Source organism: Eschrichtius robustus, chromosome 2 (assembly GCF_028021215.1).
Source record: "Eschrichtius robustus isolate mEscRob2 chromosome 2, mEscRob2.pri, whole genome shotgun sequence".
Classification (NCBI taxonomy): domain Eukaryota; kingdom Metazoa; phylum Chordata; class Mammalia; order Artiodactyla; family Eschrichtiidae; genus Eschrichtius; species Eschrichtius robustus.
This window is the reverse complement of record NC_090825.1, coordinates 109,900,832-109,925,124: the sequence shown is the minus strand read 5'-3', so window position 1 is coordinate 109,925,124 and position 24,293 is coordinate 109,900,832. Positions and strand designations below refer to the sequence as shown.

The window sequence follows — 24,293 nt, the reverse complement described above, 5'->3', positions numbered from 1 at the left end:
TGTCAGTGTCTTGGATTTTGGCCATTCTTATAAGTATGTGATGGTATTTCATTGTTTTAATTCGCAGTTCTCTGATAACATATGACGTGGAATATCTTTTCATATGCTTGCCATCTGTATATCTCTTTGGTGAGGTGTCTGTTAAGATCTTTGGTCCGTTTTTTAATCGGGTTACTTGTTTTCTTACTGTTGCATTTTATGAGTTCATTGTATATTTTGGATAACAGTCCTCTATTAAGTGTGTCTTTTGCAAATGTTTTCTCCCAGTCTGTGACTTGTTTTCTCATTCTCTTTGTATTGTCTTTCTCAGAGCAGAGTTTTTAATTTTAATGAAATCCACCTTATCAGTCATTTCTTTCATGGATCATGTCTTTGTTGTTCTATTTAAAAAGACATTACCATACCCAAGGTCACCAAGATTTTCTCCCATGTTGTCTTCTAGTTTTATAGTTTTGTGTTTTACATTTAAGTCTGTGATCCATTTTGAGTTACATTGAGTGAAGGGTGTAAGGTCTAGATTTATTTTTTTTGCATGTGCATGTCTAGTTGTTCCATCACCATATTTTCAGAGACTTTTTGCTCCATTGTATTGCCTTTGCTCCTTTGTCAAATATCAGTTGATTATATTTATGGGGGCCTATTTCTAGGCTCTCCGTTCTGTTCCATTTATCTGTTTGTCTGTTCTTTCACTAATACCACACTGTCTTGATTACTGTAGTTTTATAGTAAGTTTTGGAATCAGGTGTAATCAGTCCTCCACCTTTGTTTTTCTCCTTTAATATTGTGTTGTCTGTTCTGGATCTTTTGCCTCTCCATATAAACTTTAGGATCATTTTGTTGATATCCACAAAATAACTTGCTAGGATTTTGATTAGGATTGCATTGAATCTATAGATTAATTTAGGATGAACTGACATCTTGACAATACTAAGTCTTCTTATCTATGAACATGGGATCTCTATTTATTTAGTTCTGCTTTGATATCTCTCTTCAGAGTTTTATAGTTTTCTTCTTGTATATATAGTTTTAGTTAGTTTTTATGCCTAAGTATTTCAGCAAAAGTCTTTATGATCTGGTCCTCCAAGACCTCTCAGAAGAAAGGTATATCAGTATATATTATCTGTTAATTTAGTGTCTCAGGAGATTTTTCTTTAAAAAACCTGTTTAAATTTTGTTTACTCATTTGTAAAGTTTTATTTTAGTTTTTAGTTTTAATTATATGTGGCTTTTAAAAGTGGTTACATGAATGAATTATGTAGCAGATTGCAAATGTTTACCTCATGAAAAGCATACCTATTTGTGACCAAATGGAGGAAACCTTTTCTGCTCTTTCCATGGAAATCCTGTGTCAGCTTCAGAGATCCCCAAGGATAAAACTTATCATCTATTCATCCTTAGTGAAATCTGTGGTATTTTTTGTTTGTTTGTTTGTTTATTGACATCTGGAGAAGAATTATTTCTTCACGTTCTAGATGATAGATGACAAGCTCAATGGAGGCAATTTTTCTTCCTGAAACAGTTTCATTAGTTTCTTTATCACAATTATTGGTTATCCTTTAATAATTAGAAAGGATCTTCTTGCTCTTTCTTTTTGTATTCTTATAGGGATATAATCTTTATATCCAGCAGGAGATCTTACTTGTCAATATTTTATTTGGATATTTTCTCTTTTCTACATATTAGATAATGTCTGTTGGTATACCTCCAACCTCAGTGATTCTGCCTCTGTCATCTCCATTTCCATGTTAAGTGCATCTAGTGAAGTTTTAAATTCAGATATTGTATTTTTCAGTTCTAAAATTTTTTCTTTTTGTTTTTTTTTTTTGCCCATGCTGCATGGCATGCAGGATCTTAGTTCCCTGACCAGGGATCAAACCCAGGCCCTTGGCAGTGAGAGCACAGAGTCCTAACCAGTGGACCACCAGGGAATTCCCAGTTCTAAAATTTTCAAAAGATTCTTTACTCTTATTATTATTGACTGAGATTTCTTTTCTTCTCTTAAATTGCAAGTATTATTTTTCTTTACATCCTTGAATATGGTTTTAATAACTGCTTGAAAATCTTTATCTGCTAATTCCAACATCTGTTTCATCTTTGGGTTGGTTTTGTTTCTGTCTTTTCTCTAGGGAATAGGTCACATGTTCCTGGTTCTTCATATGTCAAGTAATTTTTTTATTATTATATCCTGGCTTCTGCGAATATAATGATGTTGGGACTCTAGATTCTATTATAGTCCTTTGAAGAATGTTGTTGCTGTTTTATTGAGGTATAATTGACGTAACGTGTTAGTTTTAGGTGTATAACATAATGATTTAATATATGTATATATTACAAAATGATTACCACAATAACTTTAGTTAACATCCATCACCTTAAATAGTTACAGTTTTTTTTTTTGCGATGAGAACTGTTAAGATTTATTCTTGGGACTTCCCTGGTGGTCCAGTGGTTAACTATCTGCCTTCCAGTGCAGGGGACCTGGGTTTGATCCCTGGTTGGGAAACTAAGATCCCACATGCCGTGGGGCAACTAAGCCCATGTGGCACAACTACTGAGCCCCCATGCTCTACAGCCCACACGCTCTACAGCCTGCGCCACAACTAGAGAGAATCCTGCGTGCCACAACGAGGAACCCACATGCCATAATGAAGGATCCCGTGTGCCACAACTAAGACCCGACACAGCCAAATAAATAACTATTAAAAAAAAAGATTTATTCTCTTAACAACTTTCAAATATACAATACAGTATTGTTAACTATAGTCACCATGCTGTACATTACATTCCCAGGATTTATTTATCTTATAACTGGAAGTTTGTGCCTTTTGACCACCTTCACCCACCCCCTCTCTCCACCTCTGGCAACCATCAACCTGATCTTTGTATTTATAATATCAGTTGTTGTTGCTGTTCTTTTTTTTTTTTAGATTTCACATGTAAGTGAGATCATACAGTATTTGTCTTTCTATGTCTAACTTATTTCATTTAGCATAATGCCCTTAAGATCCATCCATATTTTTGCAGAAGGCAATATTTCCTTCTTTTTTATGGCTGGATAATATTCCATTGTATATATGAATACCACATTTTCTTTATCCGTTCATCTGTCAGTGGGCATTTAAGTTGTTTCCATGTCTTGACTATTGTAAATAATGCTGGAATGAACATGGGGATGCAGATATATTTTCAAGATTGTGATTTCTTTTCCATTGGATAAATACACACATATAATTACAGGATCAAGTACACAGGCATATAATTACAGGATCATATGGTAGTTCTAGTTTTAAAATTTTGAGGAATCGCCATACTGTTTTCCATAGTGGCTGCACCAATTTACATTCTTACCAACAGAGCACAGGTTTCCACATCCTCACCAATACTCATTATTTCTTGTCTTTTAGATAAAAGCCATTGTAGCAAATGTGAGGTTGTATCTCATTGTGGTTTTGATTTGCATTTCCATGATGATTAATGATGATGAGCACCTTTTCATATATCTGTTGGCCACTTTTATTATCATCTTTGGAAAAATGTCTATTCAGATCCTCTGCTCATTCTTTAATTGGATTGTTTGTTTTTTTCTTTCTGTAGAATTATATGAGTCCTTTATATAATTTGGATATTGTCCCCTTATCAGATAAATGATTTCCAAATATTTTCTCCCATTCCATAGGTTGCCTTTTCATTTTGTTGATGGTTCTTTTGCTATACAGGAACTTCTTAGTTTGATACAGTCCCACTTGTTAATTTTTTATTTTGTTGCTTTCACTTTTGATGTCAAATCCAAAATATTGCCAAGGTCAGTGTCGAGGAGCTTACCTTCTATGTTTTCTTGTAGGAATTTTATGGTTTCAGGTCTTATGTTCAAGTCTAATCCATTTTGAGTTGATTTTTTTGTATGGTTTGAGATAGTGGTCTAATTTCATTCTTTTGTATGTGGCTGTCCAGTTTTTACAATACCATTTATTGAGGAGACTGTCCTTTTCCCATTGTATATTCTTGGCTCCTTTGTTGTGAATTAATTGACCACCTATGCATAGGTTTATTTCTGGGCTTTCTCTTCTGTTCCATTGATCTGTGTGTCTGTTTTTATGCCAATACCATACTGTTTTGTGACTTTAGGTTTATAATATAGTTTGAGATCAGGAAGCATGATGCCTTCAGCTTTGTTCTTTTTTTCTCAAGATTGTTTTGCCTATTCAGGGTCTTTTGTGGTTCCATGCAAATTTTAGGATTTTTTTGTTCCATTTATGTGAAAAATGCCGTTGCAACTTTGATAGGGATTGCATTGAATCTGTAGATTGCTTTTGGTAGTATGGACATTTTAGCAATATTATTTCTTCCAATCCATGAGCCCAGAATATCTTTCCATTTATTTGTGTCTTCTTCAGTTTCGTTCATCATATAGTTTACACCATACAGTTCTTTCACTTCCTTGGTTAAATTTTTTCCTACATATTTTGTTTTTTGATGAAATTGTAAATGGGATTGTTTTCCTAATTTCTCTTTCTGATAGTTTGTTATTAGTACATAGAAATGCAATTGATCTTTGTATATTGATTTTTATATCCTGCAACTACTGCGTTTGTTTATTAGTTCACAGTTTTTGGTGGGGTTTTTAGAGTTTTCTGTGTAAGATCATGGCATTTGCTGCCAAAGCAGTCTTCAGGAAAAAGAACACAGCTGGAGGCCTAACCCTCCCAGACTTCAGACAATACTACAAAGCTATAGTAATCAAAACAGAGTGGTATTGGCCCAGAAACAGACATATCAATCAATGGAACAAAATAGAGAGCCCAGAAGTAAAGCCATACACCTACGGTCAATTGAGCTTTGACAAAGGAGGCAAGAATATACAGTGGAGAAAAGACAGTCTCTTCAGCAAGTGGGGTTGGGAAAGCTGGACAGCTGCATGTAAATCAATGAAATTAGAACACTCCCTCATACCATACACAAAAATAAACTCAGAATGCCTCAAAGGCTTAAATATAAGATGTGACACCATAAAACTCTTAGAAGAGAACACAAGCAAAACATTCCCTGTTATAAATCGTAGCAATGTTTTCTTAGGTCAGTCTCCCAAGGCAATAGAAATAAAGGCAAAAATAAACAAATGGGACTTAATCAAACTTATAAGCTTTTGCATAGCAAAGGAAACCATCAACAAAATGAAAAGACAACCTATGGATTGGGAGAAAATATTTACAAATGATGTGACTGACAAGGGATTAATTTCCAAGATATACAAACAGCTCATACAACTCAATAACAGAAAAACCAGACAACCCAATCAAAAAAATGGGCAGAAGACCTAAATAGACATTTCTCCAAGGAAAATGTACAAACGGCCAACAGGCACATGAAAAGATGTTCAACATCACTAATTATTAGAGAAATGCAAATCAAAACTACAATGAGGTATCACCTCACACTGGTCAGAGTGGCCATCATCAGAAAGTCTATAAATAATAAATGCTGGAATGGCTGTGAAGAAAAGGGAACGCTCCTACACTGTCGGTGGGAATGTGAATTGGTGCAGCCACTATGGAGAACAATATGGAGTTCCTTAAAAAACTAAAATAGAGTTACCACATGATCTAGTCATCCCACTTCTGCGGATATATCCAGAAAAGATGAAAACTCAAATTCAAAAAGGTACATGCACCCCAGTGTTCATATCAACACTATTTACAATAGCCAAGACATGGAAGCAGCCTAAATGTTCATTGACAGATAATGGATAAAGAAGGTGTGATATGTGTGTACACACACACACACACGCACACACACACAATGGAATAATACTCAGCCATAAAAAAAGAATAAAATAATGGCATTTTCAGCAACATGTATGGACCCAGAGATTATCATACTAAGTGAAGTAAGACAAAGAAAGGCAAATATATGATATCACTTATGTGTAGAATCTAAAATATGATACAAATGAACTTATTTACAAAACAGAAACAGACATAGGAAACAAGTTTATGTTTACTGAAGGGAAACAGGGAGAGAGATAAATTAGGAGTTTGGGATTAGCAGATAGAAATTATGTATAAAACAACAAGATTCTACTGTATAGCACAGGAAACTATATTCAATATCTTGTAATAAACTATAATGGAAAAGAATATGAAAAAGAAAAAAATATGTATACATATATAACTGAATATATGTATAATTGAATCAGTTCGCTGTACACCAGAAACTAACACAGCATTGTAAATTAATTATACTTCAGTGAAAAAAAAGATAATGGCATCTGCAAATAGAGATAGTTTTACTTCTTCCTTTCCAATTTGGCTGCCTTTCATTTCTTTTTGTTGCCTAATTGCTCTGGCTAGGACTTCTAGTGCTATATTGAATAAAAGTGATGAGAATGGGCATACTTGTCTTGTTCCTGATCACAGAAGAAAATCATTGAGTTTTTCGTCATTGAGTATGATGTTAGTTGTGGGCTTGGCATATATGGCCTTTTTTATGTTGAAGCATGTTTCATCTATACTCACTTGTTGAGAGTTTTTTTTAAAATTTTATTTATTTATTTATTTATTTATTTATTTATTTATTTATTTATTAATTATTTATGGCTGCATTGGGTCTTCGTTGCTGCACACGGGCTTTCTCTAGTTGGGGTGAGCGGGGGCTACTCTTCGTTGCAGTTCACGGGCTTCTCATTGTGGTGGCTTCTCTTGTTGCGGAGCATGGGCTCTAGGCATGCGGGCTTCAATAGTTGTGGCACGCAGGCTCAGTAGTGGTGGCGCATGGGCTTAGTTGCTTCATGGCCTGTGGGATCCTCCAGGACCAGGTCTTGAACCCATGTCCCCTGCATTGCAGGTGGATTCTTAACCACTGTGCCACTGGGGAAGTCCGTTGAGAATTTTTTTTTTTTTTTCGTTGAGAATTTTTGATCATGAATGGATGTTGAATTTTCTCAGATGGTTTTTCTGCATGTGTTGAAATGATCATATGATTTTTTTCCCTTTATTTTTTTAATGTGGTGCATCACATTGAATAATTTGCAAGTGTTTGACCATCCTTGCATTCCAGGGATAAATCCCACTTGATCATGGTTTGTGATCTTTTTAATGTATTGTAGAATTTGGTTTGCTAATAGTTTGTTGAGGATTTTCACATTTGTGTTCATCAAGGATATTGGTCTGTGCTTTTCTTGTAGTTTTTTTGGTCTGGTTTTGGTATCAGTGTAATGCTGGGATAGTAAAATGAGTTTGGAAGTGTTCCCTCCTCTTAAAATTTTTGGAAGAGTTTGAGAAGGATTGTTACTAATTTTTCTTTAATGTGTGGTTGAATTTACCAGTGAAGCCCTGTGGTCCTGGACTTTTTGTTGGGAGGTTTTGAATGACTGATTCAGTCTCCTTCCTAGTAATTGCTCTATTCAGATTTTCTGTGTCTTCTTGATTCACTCTTGGTAGGTTGTATGTTTCTAGGGACTTATCCATTTCTTCCAGGTTGTCCCAATTAGTTAGTGTAGAGCTGTTCAAAGTAGTTTCTCAAGGTCCTTTGTATTTCTGTTGTATCAGTTGTAACACCTCCTCTTTCATTTATGATTTTGAGTCTTCTCTTTTTCTTGGTGAGTCTACTTAAAGGTTTATTTATTTTGTTTATCTTTTCAAAAAACCAGCTCTTAGTTTTATTGACCTTTTCTATTGTCTTTTTAGTCTCTATTTCATTTGTTTCCCCTTGATCTTTGTTATTTTTTTCCTTCTACTGACTTTGGGCTTCATTTGTTCCTTTTTCTAGTTCCTTGAGGTATATATAATGAGGTTGTTTGAGTTCTCTCTTGTTAATTAATTTACACTTTTATTGCTATGAGCTTTCCTCTTAGAACTGCTTTTGCTTCATCCTTTAAGTTTTGGTATGTTGTATTTTCATTTTATTTCCCTCAAGATCTTTTTGGTTGATTTCTTCTTTGATCCATTGGTTATTCAGCAGTGTGTTGCTTAGTCTGTGCATATATGTGAATTTTCCAGTTTGCTTCTTGTTATTGATTTCTAGTTTCATATTGTTGTGGTTGGAAAAAAGGATGTTTTTTTGAAGAGTTTTACAGTGTCTGGTCTTACATTTAAGTCTTTAATCCATTTGGAGTTTATTTTTGCGTATGGTGTTAGGTAGTGTTCTAATTTCATTCTTTTACGTGTAGCTGTCCAGTTTTCCCAGCACCACTGAGTGAAGAGGCTGTCTTTTCTCCATTGTATGTTCTTGCCTCCTTTGTCGTAAATTAGGTGCCCATATGTGCGTGCATTTAACTCTGGGCATTCTATCCTGTACCATTGATCTATATTTCTGTTTTTCTGCCAGTACCATACTGTCTTGATCACTGCAGCTGGTATGGTTTGAAGTCGGAGAGCCTGATTCCTCCAACTTCATTTTTCTTTCTCAAGATTGCGTTGGCTGTTTGGGGTCTTTTGTGTTTCCATACAAATTGTAAAAATTTTTGTTCTTATTCTGTGAAGAATGCCACTGGTAGTTTTTGATAGGGATTGCATTGAATCTGTAGATTGCTTTGGGTAGTATAGTCATTTTCACAATATTGATTCTTCCAATCCAAGAACATAGTATATTTCTCCATCTGTTTATGTCATCCTTGATTTCTTTCATCAGTGTTTTATAGTTTTCTTAGTACACATCTTTTGCCTCCTTAGGTAGGTTTATTCCTAGGTATTTTATTCTTTTTGTTGCAGTGGTAAATGGGAGTGTTTCCTTAATTTCTCTTTCTGATTTCTTGTTGTTGGTGTATAGGAATGCCAGAGATTTTTGTGCATTAATTTTGTATCCTGCAACCTTACCAAATTCATTGATTAGTTCTAGTAGTTTTGTGGTGGCATCGTTAGGATTTTCTATGTATAGTATCATGTCATCGGAAAAACAGTGACAGTTTTACTTCTTCTTTCCCAATTTGTATTCCTTTTATTTCTTTTTCTTGTCTGATTGCTGTGGCTAGGACTTCCAAAACTGTGTTGAATAAAGAGTGGCGAGAGTGGATATCCTTGTCTTGTTCCTGATCTTAGTGGAAATGCTTTCAGTTTTTCACCCTAGAGTATGATGCTTGCTGTGGGTTTGTCATATATGGCCTTTATTATGTTGAGGTAGGTTCCCTCTATGCCCATTTTCTGGAGAGTTTTTATCATAAATGGGTGTTGAATTTTGTCAAAAGCTTTTTCTGCATCTATTGAGCTGATCATATGGTTTTTATTTTTCAACTTGTTAATATGGTGTATCACATTGATTGATTTGCATATATTGAAGAATCCTTGCATCCCTGGGATAAATCCCACTTGATCATGGTGTATGATCCTTTTAATGTGCTGTTGGATTGTTTGCTAGTATTTTGTTCAGGATTTTTGCATTTCTGTTCATCAGTGATATTGGCCTATAATTTTCTTTTTTTGTGATATCTTTTTCTGGTTTTGGTATCAGGGTGATGGTGGCTTTGTAGAATGAATTTGGGAGTGTTTCTCCCTCTGCAATTTTTTGGAAGAGTTTGAGAAGGATTGATGTTAGCTCTTCTCTAAATGTTTGATAGAATTTGCCTGTGAAGCCATCTGGTCCTGGACTTTTGTTTGTTGGAAGATTTTAAATTATGGTTTCAATTTCATTACTTGTGATAGGTCTGTTTATATTTTCTAATTTTTCCTGGTTCAATCTTGGAAAATTGTACCTTTCCAAGAATTTGTCAATTTCTTCGTGGTTGTCCATTTTATTGGCATATAGTTGTTTGTGGTAGGCTCTTATAATCCTTTGTATTTCTGCAGTGTCAGTTGTGATTTCTCCTTTTTCATTTCTAATTATATTGATTTGCATCCTCTCCCTTTTTTTCTTGATGAGTCTGGCTTAGGGTTTATCAATTTTGTTTGTCTTCTCAAAGAACCAGCTTTTAGTTTTATTGATCTTTGCTATTGTTGTTTTTGTTTCTATTTCGTTTATTTCTGCTCTGATCTTTATGATTTCTTTCCTTCTACTGACTTTGGGTTTTCTTTGTTCTTCTTTCTCTAGTTGTTTTAAGTGAAGGGTTAGATTGTTTATTTGAGATTTTTCTTGTTTCTTGAGGTGATGTTGAATTGCTATAAACTTTCCTCTTAGAACTGCTTTTGCTGCGGCGTCCCATAGGTTTTGGGTCACCGTGTTTTCATTGTCATTTGTTTCTATGTATTTTTTAATTTCTTCTTTGATTTCTTCAGTGATCTCTTGGTTATTTAGTAGTGCACTGTTTTGCCTCCATGTATTTGTGTTTTTTACAGTTTTTTTCCTGTAATTGATTTCCAGTCTCATAGCGTTGTGGTCAGAAAAGATGCTTGATATGATTTCAATTTTCTTAAATTTTCTGAGGCTTGATCTGTGGCCTAAGATGTGATCTCTCCTGTAGAATGTTCCTTGTGCACTTGAGAAGAAATTGTATTCTTCCACTTTTGGGTGGAATGTTCTATAAATACCAATTAAATCTGTCTGGTCTAGTGTGTCATTTAAAGCTTGTGTTTCCTTATTTATTTTCATTTTGGATGATCTGTCCATTGGTGTAAATGGGGTGTTAAAGTCCCTACTATCATTGTGTTACTGTTAATTTCTCCTTTCATGGTTGTTAGCATTTGCCTTATGTATTGAGATGCTCCTGTGTTGGGTGCATAAACATTTATAATTGTTATATCTTCTTCTTGGATTGATCCCTTGATCATTATGTAGTGTCCTTCCTTATCTCTTGTAACAATCTTTATTTTAAAGTCTGTTTTATCTGATGTGAGTATTGCTAATCCAGCTTTCTTTTGATTTCCATTTGCATGGAATATCTTTTTGCATCCCTTCACTTTCAGTCTGTATGTGTCCCTAGGTCTGAAGTGGGTCTCTTGTAGACAGCATATATATGGGTCTTGTTTTTGTATCCATTCAGCCAGTCTGTGTCTTTTGGTTGGGGCATTTAATCCATTTACATTCAAGGTTATTATCGATATGTATGTTCCTATTACCATTTTCTTAATTGTTTTGGATTTGTTTTTGTGGGTCCTTTTCTTCTCTTGTGTTTCCCACCTAGAGAAGTTTCTTTGGCATTTGTTGTAAAGCTGGTTTGGTGGTGCTGAATTCTCTTAGCTTTTGCTTGTCTGAAAAGCTTTTAACTTCTCCATCAAATCTGAATGAGATCCTTGCTGGGTAGAGTAATCTTGGTTCTAGGTTTTTCTCTTTCATCACTTTAAGTATATCCTGCCACTCCCTTCTGGCCTGCAGAGTTTCCGCTGAAAAATCAGCTGATAACCTTTTGGGGATTCCTTTGTATGTTATTTTTTGTTTTTCCCTTGCTGCTTTTAGTGTTTTTTCTTCGAATTTAATTTTTGTTAGTTTGATTAATATGTGTCTTTCTGAGGGTTTATCCTGTATGGGATTCTCTCCGCTTCCTGGACTTGGGTGACTATTTCCTTTCCCATGTTAAGGAAGTTTTTGACTATAACCTCTTCAAGTATTTTCTCAGACCCTTTCTTTTTCTGTTTTTCTTCTGGGACCCCTATAATTTGAATACTGGTGCATCTAGTGTTGTCCCAGATGTGTCTGAGATTGTCTTCAATTCTTTTCATTCTTTTTTCTTTATTCTGCTCCTTGGCAGTTATTTCCACCATTTTGTCTTCTGGCTCACTTACTCGTTCTTCTGCCTCAGTTATTCTGTTATTGATTCCTTCTAGTGTATTTTTCATTTCAGTTATTGTGTTGTTCATCTCTGTTTGTTTGTTCTTTAGTTCTTCTAGATCTTTGTTAAACATTTCTTGTATTTTCTCAATCCGTGCCTCCATTCTATTTCCGAGATTCTGGATCATCTTTACTATCATTACTCTGAATTCTTTTTCAGGTAGGTTGCCTATTTCCTCTTCATTTATTTGGCCTTCTAGGTTTTTACCTTGCTCCTTCATCTGTGACATATTTTTTTGCCATCTAATTTTTTTTTTTTTTTTTTTTTATGAGTGGGATTGTGTTCCTGTCTTACTGGCTGTTTGGCCTGAGGCTTGCAACACTGGAGTTTGTAGGCTATTGTGTAGAGCTGGGTCTTGGTGCTGAAATGAGGAACTCTGTGAGACCTCACTCTGATGAATATTCTCTGGGGTCTGAGGTTCTCTGTTAGTCCAGTGGTTCAGACTTGGAGCTCCCACGACAGGAGCTTTGGCCCGACCCCCGGCTCGTGAACCAAGATCCCGCAAGATGTGTGGGGCGGAAAAAAAAAAAAGGAACAATAACAAAGTAAAAAATAAAATTAGACTAGGAAACTAACAGATATGTTAGAAAGAATATAAAAATAAAAATATGATGAATCAGCAACCGGAATGTACATCAGTACCACAATAGTGAAAAAGAGGGTGAGGGAAAAGAAAAACATAATAAAAACGTGGAAAAGGCCTTGGCTGTGGAGGGTGGGGCCTAAGCAAGTGTGAGGTTTGGGGGTGGTGGGGCCTATGCTTAGGACCCACAGGGCTAGAAAAGGCCCTAGGGGCTTGGGGGGGGTGGGGCTTAGGCTCAAGGAACAGAAGGGGCCCAGGCGTGCCCCCCCATCCCTGGTCTCATAGGGCAGAGGACCTCACCTGGGAGCGCAGCAGGCTTTCTGGGCTTGAGTGGGCAGAGCAATCGCCCTCCTCTCTTCTCCTGCTCCTCCGGTCTGGGAGGGGCCCTCCCGCCTGCCTCTCCTGATCTCCCTGGCCTCCCTCCTGTGCCCCCAAGGACCCATGTGCCCTGAAGGGGGCTTTGGAGGGCAGGGAACTGGCCTGGGAGCTCAGCAGGCTCCCCAGGCCTGAGTGGGTGGGGCAGTCTCCCTCCACTCCTCTCCCACTCTTCCCGGAGAGTCTCTCCTGCCTACCTCTCCTGATCTGCCTGGCGTCAGGGGTGCCAATCTTGTGTTGCCTCCACTTCTCCTTCTTCCTCAGTCCCTCTACATCCTACCAGTTCACTTTGGGATTCCTCCCAGCTCTTTGGGCCTCAGAGTCCCCCACGAGTGGCCGGCAGGTGCCCTTGTTGTGGGGAGACGCTAACTTCACGTCTTCCCACACTGCCATCTTGACTCCGCCTCCCTTTATTACCATTATTTTTAACTCTTTATCAGGTAAACCACTTATCTCCATTTCATTAAGGTCTTTTTCTGAGGTTTTGTCTTGTTTTTTCAGTTGGAACATATTCCTCTCTTTCTTCATTTTCCTTGACTCTCTGTGTTGGTTTGTATGCAATAGATAAAGAAACCCCTCTTCCAGTCTTAAAGGAGTGGTCTTGTGTAAGAGATGAACCTTGTCATTAAACCCTGCCCTTGCTCTTAGTTTTCTCTCAAATGTTTGTAATTGTTCAAGCAGCCTGATTTGTTCTTAGTGGCTTCCAGTAGTTGAGGGTATGCCAAGATCTGTTAGTGTCCAAAGGGAAGGATATCAGTCAGCACCTAGATGCAGGCTGAGAGTAAGCTGGACCCTCTGGCAGCAGCTTTTAAAGTATGCAAATATACCTGTTTCAGGTGAATACTGGGCAATGGGTGTTTTGGTCTGCTCCCTTTGTACTGTGGCTTGGCGTGATAGCCAGTTAAGAACTGTTTCTTTGTTTGCTCCCCTCCTCTTGAAGAAATCATGAACACAAGCTCCACTGGCCACCAAACCAGGTGTTCAAGAGTCATGCCCTGGGCTGCACCCACAAGATCTGGGGTGCCAGAGATATACACAGACTCTTTCTAGGAAATACCAGTGACCTGGAGCAAGGCAGAGGGAGAGTGTGAAGATAGTACCTGCTGATGACCTCCCTGGTCTCTGGAGAGTATTGGCATCAGCCCCTTGATGTGTGTTAAGTTAGAAGCCTGCCCCTAAGGCTGCAGCTGTCAAAATAAGCAAATCGTCCTCTTTCACCAAGAAGACTGGTTTCAGTCTGCTGCCTCTGCTGGGCCCTGGGGGGTTAGGTATGGTGAGTCCATGCGAGCCCTTTAAAAACTGTCTCTTTATTTGCCATATAGTCTTATAGATCTCACAGATGCAAGCACTGTTGGCTTTCAAAGCTAGATGTTTTGGGGTCCCTTCTCTCAGGTGGATGTCTTAAAAGTTTGGGTGCTGGATGTGGGGTCCAAACCCATTGCCCCTCAGGGAGAAGCTGAGAGTTGTGAGTTCCCTCCTGGTTGTGTGCCACCTTGCCAGGGTTGGGGTTGATGGTGAGATTTGTGTCTCAGCCTCTCTTACCATTATTTATTTATTTATTTATTTTTATTTTTATTTATTTATTTTTAAAATGCAACTGTTTTTTTATTTTCATTTTTTAATCTTTTTAACTTCTTTATTGGAGTCTTACCATTTTTTAAATTGAGGTTTAGTTGATTTACAATATTAGTTTCAGTTGTACAACATAGTGATCCAAAATTTTTATAGATTATACTCCATTTATAGTTATTACAAAATATTGGCTATATTCCCTGTGCTGTACAATATATCCTTGTAGCTTATTTATTTTTTACATAGTAGTTTGTAGCTCTTAATCCCCTACTCCTATTTTGCCTCTCCCCCTTCCCTCTCCCACTTATAACCACTAGTTTGTTCTCTATAATGAGTTTGCTCTCTCTTACCATTTTTCAAAATTTCATTTATTTATTTATTTATTTTTTTGTCATGCCGTGTGGCTTGCAGGATCTTAATTCCCTGACCAGGGAGCGAACTTGTGCCCCTGCAGTGGAAGCACAGAGTCGTAACCACTGGACTGCAAGGGAATTCCCCTTCTCTTACCATTTTTGTTTTATTGGGGTATAGTTGTTTTACGATGTGTTAGTTTCTAACTCTTACCATTTATGATGTGGATTTTTTCTTGTTCACCTGATGTGTAGGAGTCACTCATCCTCTGGATTTGTTTCAGAGGAAATTTTTCTATATGTAGCTATAGATTTGGTGTGTCCATAGGAGGAGGTGAGTTCAGGAGCCTCCTATGCCACCATCTTGAAAGAGGTAGCCTGTTTTTGTTTTTAATAATAGGCAGTTAACTTGGTTGGACACAAACAGCAAACTTTTTTGTGCTGTTCAGTTCTTATACTTGGCTGAGCTGCTTACAGTCTCACCTACGTATGCTTTGTTTAGAGGTCTGCAAGAGATTCAGGCAGAGCTTATATGTAGCGTTTGAAAGTCCCTCTCTTTCTCTCACGTTGTTGCGATTCAGTCTTCACTTTTTAGCACCTATGGTTGTCTCTGTAATGTGGTGCTTCAGGTTATAAAAACTTTGGATTTTTTGTCAGACTGTGCTATGTCACGTGTGGTCATCCAAGGCTAACAGCCATTGAAAAAATGGGAAACCACCTGTACCATTCCTGTCTTTTAAGGATCGACTGCCATTCATAATCTACCTGTTTTGTTTACTCTGCAGTGCCTTCCAGTAATTATTTTTCATATTTTGTCCAGAGTTTATAGTTATCTGGCTGAGGGTCAGTCTGTTAGGAGTTATATTCAGCTATATTAAAAAGTCTCTTATTTTTAATAAAAATAATTATATTTATCTATGTAAATAAGTACTTTATTCATATGATTGATGTATTTGGTCTCAGTTTTGACATACTATTTTAGATTAATTTACTGTATTCATCATTTTCTGTTTGCTTGTTTTACTAGGATATATCTTAGAATTGGCCATTTTAGGTCAAATCCATTCTTTCATTTTTCTTTTTTTAAGGATCCAGTGAAACCTACATTACTCTTCTTTGTCAGTCTTTTATATTTATCACTGTCTCTCATCCTGTTTACCTTTATCTTCATCTTCCTTCATTTTCTTTATTTTACTTTTCTCATTCTGTCCTCTCTCTTAGTACACCTTGGTCGTATTTCTATCTTCCATGGGGACCTTATAATAGTCTTCATTTCTGAGATAATTTTATTGGTTTTTTAAAATAGCTTTTCTGAATATGATCAGTTTCTATTTCACATCTTCTTTTGTTGTCTGTATCCATTCTGAGCTTTTCAGTTTCTGAATTGTGATGTTCTTTCATAGCCACACTTGCTTACTTAATTATATTTAATTAATGTTACAGTATTTTGTTAATTTTCTTCTGTTTCTTGGCTGGGGCTTGGTTGTTTTGTGTTTTCAACTCCTGAAAAGTTTTTTTTTTTTTAATAAATTTATTTATTTATTTATTTATTTTTGGCTGTGTTGGGTCTTCGTTTCTGTGCGAGGGCTTTCTCCAGTTGCGGCGAGCGGGGGCCACTCTTCATCGCGGTGCGCGGGCCTCTCACTATTGCGGCCTCTCTTGTTGCGGAGCACAGGCTCCAGACGCGCAGGCTCAGTAGTTGTGGCTCACGGGCTTAGTTGCTCTGCGGCATGTGGGATCTTCCCAGATCAGGGCTTGAACCCGTGTCCCCTGCACTGACAGGCAGATTCTTAACCACTGCACCACCAGGGAAGCCTCCTGAAAAGTTTTGATTTTCATTTTCTTTTTCTGTTGTAACTTGTATGGATGCTGAGTTCTTTTTTATTTTTCTTGTTGGTGTTTATTTTTGGTGTGTTTTCCTAGAACATTGATCTCATGTTAAATGTTTCCTCTTCTATTCCTACAGTGAAATGCAGTTTCTTTAATTAATAGTACTTTTTTTTTGGTCTATCTCCTCTGAATTATTTCTTAATTTATAATTTTATTGGACCCCTTGCTTTTAGCCACTTCTTCTCTTTGCCACCAAACCTATGAGAGCCATCTCACTCTCTAAGAGTCCTCCTTCACCCAAGAAATAGTGCCTTCCCTATGCTGTAACCTGTGATTCAGTACGGTTTCCAAGCTCTTGTGTTTAAAATATCCAGAAGGCAGTGCTGTGATCCACTAAGTTTCAGATTTTTCTCTCAGTATTTCCCTACTCAGAGTAGGTCCTTTCCCTCTGGAAGGAAGACCCTGGATGACATTATATGGTGTTTATCATTAATATTGTTTCACCACCATTAAGACCATACTACACTTTTCACTCTTTCTGCAGCCTCAGATTCTTTGCTTAGATATCTCTGGAACACTCTGCTGACATCTGGTGTTTATTTTCCCACTAACAAGAAAATTGAAATTTGTTGTATCTCTGTTTCCAAGTTACATTGTAGGCATAGGTAATGGGTGATTTTTGTTTTCTTTGCTTATTGGTGGTTTTCAGGAAGCTCTGTGGAGGGAATTGCATTTAGAAGGATATCTTTATTCTGTGATACCCTCTTACTATTAAAATAATCAACGTTACCAACCTGGACTTCAGAATTGTTTTAGCTGTTTGAATTTCCTTTTCTTTTTAGTGAGTGACATATAATAGGGATGAATGTTAAGAATAGTTGAAAAGAATTGCTGCCACTTTTCATATAAATATGCTTTCTCAGTATTCACTTGACCCTTACTAGATCATCCCACAAGGGCAGTGCCTTCTTTGAAAATAATCAAGGAATAGAAGAGGCCAAATAATGAAACAAAAATTTATATCAGTTATAGTGTCCTGCTTTACAAACATTTTTATTCAGAGCATCCTAACAAGGGCCAAAAATACCCCATTTCTAAATGCTATACTTCACACTTATCAGAAATATGATACAGGAAACCCTACTGTGAGTTAATGAGTGTCTTGGTTAACCTAGAGGAGGCTTCACTGAGACAGTATTTCATGTTGTTTCTTTTTTTGATGACCTAAAAGTTTTTACATCTGGGGAGAGTACACCATAGTAAAATTTTATGTGTATGAACAGTAGGCCTTTCTTTTGAATAGTGGGGGGAAGGACTATTTGAAAAGAGAAATTGAGCAAAGCTATGAAAGAGTATATATAGAATTTGAGTATCTGGAAGTCGATTCCTGTGTATTTCTGCTAAAATTGTGCATACCTTAGCGGTACGCAGACCCTAATTTGCAGACCACTACCCTAGTGAAACACTTGAACATGTGGACAAGGAGATGTAATAGAAAGGCTTTTACAAATCTGAATGTTCATCAAAGGAAAATGGATAAATGATTTATGACATATGCATACAATCCATTACTTAGCCTTAGTGAAAATTAGTGAACTAAAAAAAAACTACGTTTCTCATGCATCTCTCAAAAAACTTAACACTAAGTCAAAAAGCAAGTTATAGAAGGTTATGTTGAGTATGATACAATTTATATAAAGTTTCAATACATGGAAAACAATACTATTTATATTCACTTTTTAATACATTAATAGTAAATATATAAAAACATGTTCCAAGATAAAGAAACACTAATAATTTTAGGATAGTGATTTTTTGGGGGGAGCTGTAGAGGAGAATTAGATTAGGAAGGGCTATATTGGGGGTTTCAGTTTTATCTGTAATGTTTTGTTTATTTTTAAAGAAGTTCCGTAGTAAATAAATATATAAGTTGGGAATTACATTAGGCTCCATATAATAGAGTCATAGTGACTTAGGCTTTATTCTTTCATATAAACAGACTTAAAGATAGTCTAACATCATTTTGGTAACTCCACAATATCATCAGGGACCTGGATCCTTCTTTCTGTTTCATCTTTTATAGTGCATGGCTTTCTTCCTAATGTCACAAGATGGCTCCTGGAGCTATACCTGGGTTTGAGACCAGAAGCAGTTAGAAAGGGGAAGGGCCCTAAAAGAGTCTGTTCCAACTGTCTGCCCCACCCCCTTTATTTATTTTTTTAAATTTATTTATTTATTTATTTTATGGCTGTGTTGGGTCTTCGTTTCTGTGCGAGGGCTTTCTCTAGTTGCGGCAGGTGGGGGCCACTCTTCATCGCGGTGCGCGGGCCTCTCACTATCGCGGCCTCTCTTGTTGCGGAGCACAGGCTCCAGACGTGCAGGCACAGTAATTGTGGCTCACGGGCCTGGTTGCTGTGCGGCATGTGGGATCTTCCCAGACCAGGGCTCGAACCCGCGTCCCCTGCATTGGCAGGCAGATTCTCAACCACTGCACCACCAGGGAAGCCCCACCCCCTTTATTGAGCTTACAAATAACAACAACTTTTGCTTACAAATAATTTTACAGACTGTAATCAGGTTCACACGAGGATAGAAGTGAAATGAGAAGGTATAATCTTTTTTCTGGGCACACTGGTATCTTAAATAAAATCAGGATTATCTTATTAGTGAAAAAAGAGAGAAAGCCTTTCATATAGGTATTGTGTAGGTAGGTAGTCTCTGCCTCACCTGACCAATGCCAAGATTTGGCAGGCCTGAGTTAGGGGTACCTATGAATTTGCTGTGTTATTCTTCACAGTTCTGTGTATGCTTTAAATAGTTCAGAATAAGTTTTTAAAATAATAAATGAATTAGTTAATGATAGTTCTATCTCTAGGGTCTCTGGACATAAGCAGATAGTTAGGGATGAAGTGAGACTATATTTATTCTCAGATTTTATTTCCTAGATGAAACGATCCAGAGTCTTCAGTATCACTTCACCTTCTGTCCAGTCATCCAAAGCGAGAGTCAGCCAAAGGTAATCTGGGCATGGGGTGGTTTGGCATCTCTTCCAGTCACCCTACTCGTATATGTGAGATTTCTCTGACCTGTGTGTTCACTTCGTGTCTCTCCATTTGTTTACTGTTTGTCTCTCACACTGTCCTTAGCTGTGACTCTGTGTGCATACTTCCATGTGGGCTTATAGTGTGTATGTGCGTATATGTGTGGTTTGTGTTTGTTTATGGACCCTAAGAGTGATTTTGTTCTAGCTTAAATTATACACTCATTTTTATCATGGTTTGACCAGTTTTGAGTTTTACTTAAAATTTTAGGAGATCTTGTTATATCACAAAAAAAGCACAGGACGAAAATCTTGAAGACTTGAGTTATAGTCCTAGCTCTGCCACTTACTGACTCTATAAACTCAGATAATATACCTCCTCAGTATTGTCCCAGTATTGTTGTCACCACATCAGAGGGTTGGAAGGGATGAGTTCCAAGGGCCCTGTGAATGCTGACATTGTGGGGATTCTGAACGTCCTCATATAGCATTTCTGAGCCAGAAATGACAGTTGTGACACAGTGTCCAGAGACAAGAGGAATGATCTCCAAACCCTCCAACTTCCCCACCTCCTTTTCTACCCCATCTTTTTCTCCTGACTCACATTGGTCCACTTTTCTCCTTTCCCCATGCCCTTGTCGTCTACCTGATTTTCTCCAGTGTATTTCTGACAGAAGAGGAAGACCCTGTGATTGGCCAAGTGAATCGCAGGATTCAGCTCATCACTGGGCTGTCAGATGAAACAGCTGAATTTTTCCAGGTATGAGGTATCTGAGTGAGGAATCTGTGTCCTGTCCCCCTTTCTTGCCCTTTCTAATCTGGCAGTTGAGCCATAGTTACCTCTACCCTGAAGCTTTCCATTCTCTAGCCTGAGGACACTGGCCTTGAAATGTTGTGAGCCCCACTTCCATGCCCCTTCCCACAGAAACCTACCCAGTCTGATTTTTGTTTGCCTCTTTCTCTGGGCACAAATGGCCTAGGGTTTAAGAGCATAGAGCTCAGGAATCAAAAAACCTGGGTAAGAATTCAAGCTTTGGGACTTCCCTGGTGGCACAGTGGTTGGGAATCCGCCTGCCAATGCAGGGGACATGGGTTCGATCCCTGGTCTGGGAAGGTCCCTCATGCCATGAAGCAACTAAGCCCGTGAGCCACAACTATTGAGCCTGAGCTCTAGAGCCCACGAGCCACAGCTACTGAAGCCCACTCATCGAGAGCCCATGCTCCTCAATAAGAGAAGCCACCACAATGAGAAGCCTGTGCACCACGACGAAGAGTAGCTCCCGCTCGCTGCAACTAGAGAAAGCCCGCGTGCAGCAACGAAGACCCAAAGCAGCCAAAAATAAATAAATAAATTTATTAAAAAAAAAAAAAAAAGAATTCAAGCTTTGCTACTTTCTATCTGTGTCACCTTGGGTAAGTTCCATATTCTGTCTGTTCCTTAGTTTCCTGGTCTAGGTGCAGGTGGTAGATAAGCTGCTTATTGTCTTCATTTAGGAGCAGGCTTGGGAATGCAGAGGTCCTAGGCTGGCTTAGAGGCTGTCCACCTAGCTAACCTTGTATTTTTTTTTTTTTTTTACTGCTAGGTTGCTGATCATGGCATTGGAGGATACTATGACCCTCATATGGATTATTTTTTGGTAAGGGCAAAATATCATTCCTTTGGGCTGTGTTTCAAGTGGCAGGAAAAGGTCACAGCTCACGAAAGTTTGGCTTCTACCTCAGGGACCTCTAAATTCTCAAGGATAAATCTTTGGGGATTGTTTTAAAATTAGGAGAGAAAACAGATTTTATTGTCTTCTGGTGTGGTGCCGCCTCCACCAGGCACCTGGAATTGAGATGAATTCTTGGGGTAGAAAGTGATGGAGAGAGACCTACACAGAGTCCTTTGCTCCCACCTGTGTCCCCACTTGTGCTAGGAGGTTCCTCTGTCTCTCTCTTCAGGCAGACCTCACTCCTCAGTTGATAGGAGGAGCACTTGAGTCTACTGCTCTGAGCTCCAGTACTTTAGCCTAGCACAAGCCCCTAGTGTGGCTGAGCCAGACACAGAAGATAGATAATTGTGCTTTGGGAATGACAAGCTGAATCAGCAAACAAAACAACAAATGTTTCTTTAGCACCTTTGATGTGCTGGTTACTCTCCTAGGAACTAGGGTTAGGAAGGCAAAGAAAACAATTCCCATTCTCATACAGAGGCCATGGTTTTTTGAGAGTCATACATATGAACAGCTGCTTTCAAAGTTACAGTAAGTGCTATAAAGGAGGTATGTATACAGTGGTCCTGGGATCCAGTGAACAGGCATGCAGCCTGAATGTTCAGAGGAGGCTTCCTGCAAGAGCTTAGGTGTAAGCTAAGATTGTTCTTTAAACCTGTCCCTTCACGGGAAGGTGTCCCTAGAATCAAAGCCCTCTCACTGCTGCCAGAATGTAGTCTGAAAGTAGCTGTCTCTACAGTCAAGATTGACCCACTGGTTACAGGAATCTGGGAAACCATGTTCTTGACGTTGCAGGAATACCTTTTGCTGAGAAACCACATAGACCTTGAAAGCAAAAGCCAACCTGTTCCTATGGGTAAGACCTCTTTGTGATTCCACTCTGAAATGTTCCTGACTTAGCCAGTTCTAGGATCAAATGTTTTCTAGAGTGGTATGCATTCCTTCTTAGTCATCTTTTCTGACCCACTTCCTTTGTTGAGTTTTCTGTCTCCATCATGGAAAAATAAGTGGATTGGATTGGTGGTCTGTTCTTTGAATACAACAATTGGTTCCTGTATCTGCCCTTTCTGCCTGGGTTCCAGTCTCACCTGCCTGTATGTCCATGTCCATCCTTGAGGGGCAGGGTGATCTCCATTTGGCTGTGATGCGTTTCGCATTCTCACATCATATCCTTAATTATAATAGTTGGGAAAGCAACTGTTGTTCACGCTTCTTAACTAGTTAAGGCTAAGACCTGCGTATTCACTTTCACCTAAATTTCATAGGGATTTGACAATGAGCCTTTGGAGCTTCATGAGACAGGGAATTGTGTGGCCACATTCACGAGCTATGTTAGCATGGTCAGTACTGGATTGCCCCCTAGACACATTAAGCGTGGGCTAGAAGGGTCACCACTGAACAAAACATTGAGGATTTGGATCCAGGAATTTGTATTTTTTAAAACACTGCAGTAGATTCTTGTGATCAACTGGTATAGGAACTACCTTCACTTAGTGTTAAAAGTAGAAGGGGAAAGAGGGAAAGGGAAGAGTTGCAGAATCACCTGGGGGATTTCTTTATATTACACAGCACCTCTTCATTCTGTTACTCCTTACGTTGTCAGTCTCTTCATTGGGGAGTAAAGATCTAGAACCATTTATTTTGCCAATCAGGTGTGATTTCCTCCTCTGGACTAGGGCTAATTTTTTAATTCTTAAAATAATTATTTGATTTTTAAGCTAATTTTTAAAATAAGCAATGAGGAAAAAAACCCTCAGGATTCCTAGATACATATAATAGGCATTTTTCTACTGTCTTTCCTTCTCTACCCAAAGTTGTATCAAATAATATGCAGATATTATCACACTGCTTTTAAGATATCTTAATTCCAAAGTTATAGCAGATTTAGACCCCACTTTCGTGGGGGACAGTCCCAGAGACTTGCTCATAACTAATGACTGATTCAAAGGGGAAAGATTTCTGACTCATTCTTATTCATTCCTTTTGGAAGGAAGTGATTGTCAGTATTGAAATTCTGCTATACCCAATTTGAGGCTGGTACAATATGAAGATCCTTCTCTGTTCTTTTAATCATCACTTATTAAGCAAAAAAAAAAAAAAAAAAAAAGAAAGCTTGATTTGGACAAAGAGTTTTCTTTCAGGAATTTTTTGAGTATGACTTGTTCTGTTTGTTGCAATGAGTAATTATAACTTAGAAAATGGACATGGGTGTTCTACTTTAGTATAATGGGCAGTAGTCACAATGTGTAAATACCCTGTTTTTGCCAAGATAAAATAAGAAAAATCATTAATTACAAAATGAGTGTAAGGCCTTTTAGGACTATTGTTCTAGGTACAGATTGTCAACAGCAATTATCTCCACATCTTTTCTCCAGCATGAACATTGGAGCAGTGCCTTTATGGTACGTCAAGAAGCATTGGTAGAGGATTTAGAAGAGAAGGTGGTAAAGAAATGTAGTTTGAGTTCTATTGTGAATTAACTATGTTCCTAGCCCTCCCAGTCTTTGCTGCTGCCATGATATTTGGGAGTTTTCTGTTTGCTTCTCTAATAATTGCACAGACAAGGGGTGGTAGGTATAGTATTTAAAGTTGATATTAAGTATAGTTCACTTTCTTTGCCTTCTGCATATGGCTTCAGTGTTCATTCTTAGAACAGTTGCAGTATTTGTTATTTACTTGTATATCGATGATTCAGTGGAAAGAGCAGGGACTTTAATACCCCCAAACCAAGATTCTGATGCTGAATCTGCTAGAAACTAGCTGCATATATTTGGCAGGTTATTCCCTTTAGGTTTTTTGTCCCCATTGGCTTATTGGTCAGTTAAAGGTATTGAAATAACCTGTCCCTAATTTCTAATCTAGTTTTGTTAGTCTCTGCAACAGTCAATTAGAAAATATTTATTGGCACCTACAATGTATCAGGCATTGTTCTTAGGTGCTGAGGATGTTGCAGTGAATAGAACCACCAAAGTGTCTGCCCTTGTGAAGATTAAATTCAAGTGGTGGAATTGAACAATAAATAAGAAAATTAAAAATCAATAAATAACATGAATACACATTTTAGAAGTCTTATGAAGGAATTATAATGGTGTAAAGAAAAATATCTGTGTTGGAAGATTTTGTTGATCAGGGAGAACCT

The 24,293-nt window shown here is 37.9% G+C and overlaps 1 protein-coding gene across 1 annotated transcript in view; it reads left to right on the top strand.

The window, feature by feature from the left end:
* The window catches only part of LOC137758917 (prolyl 4-hydroxylase subunit alpha-2-like), a 102,591-nt gene that overhangs the window by 51,696 nt on the left and 26,602 nt on the right, over positions 1 to 24,293 (top strand).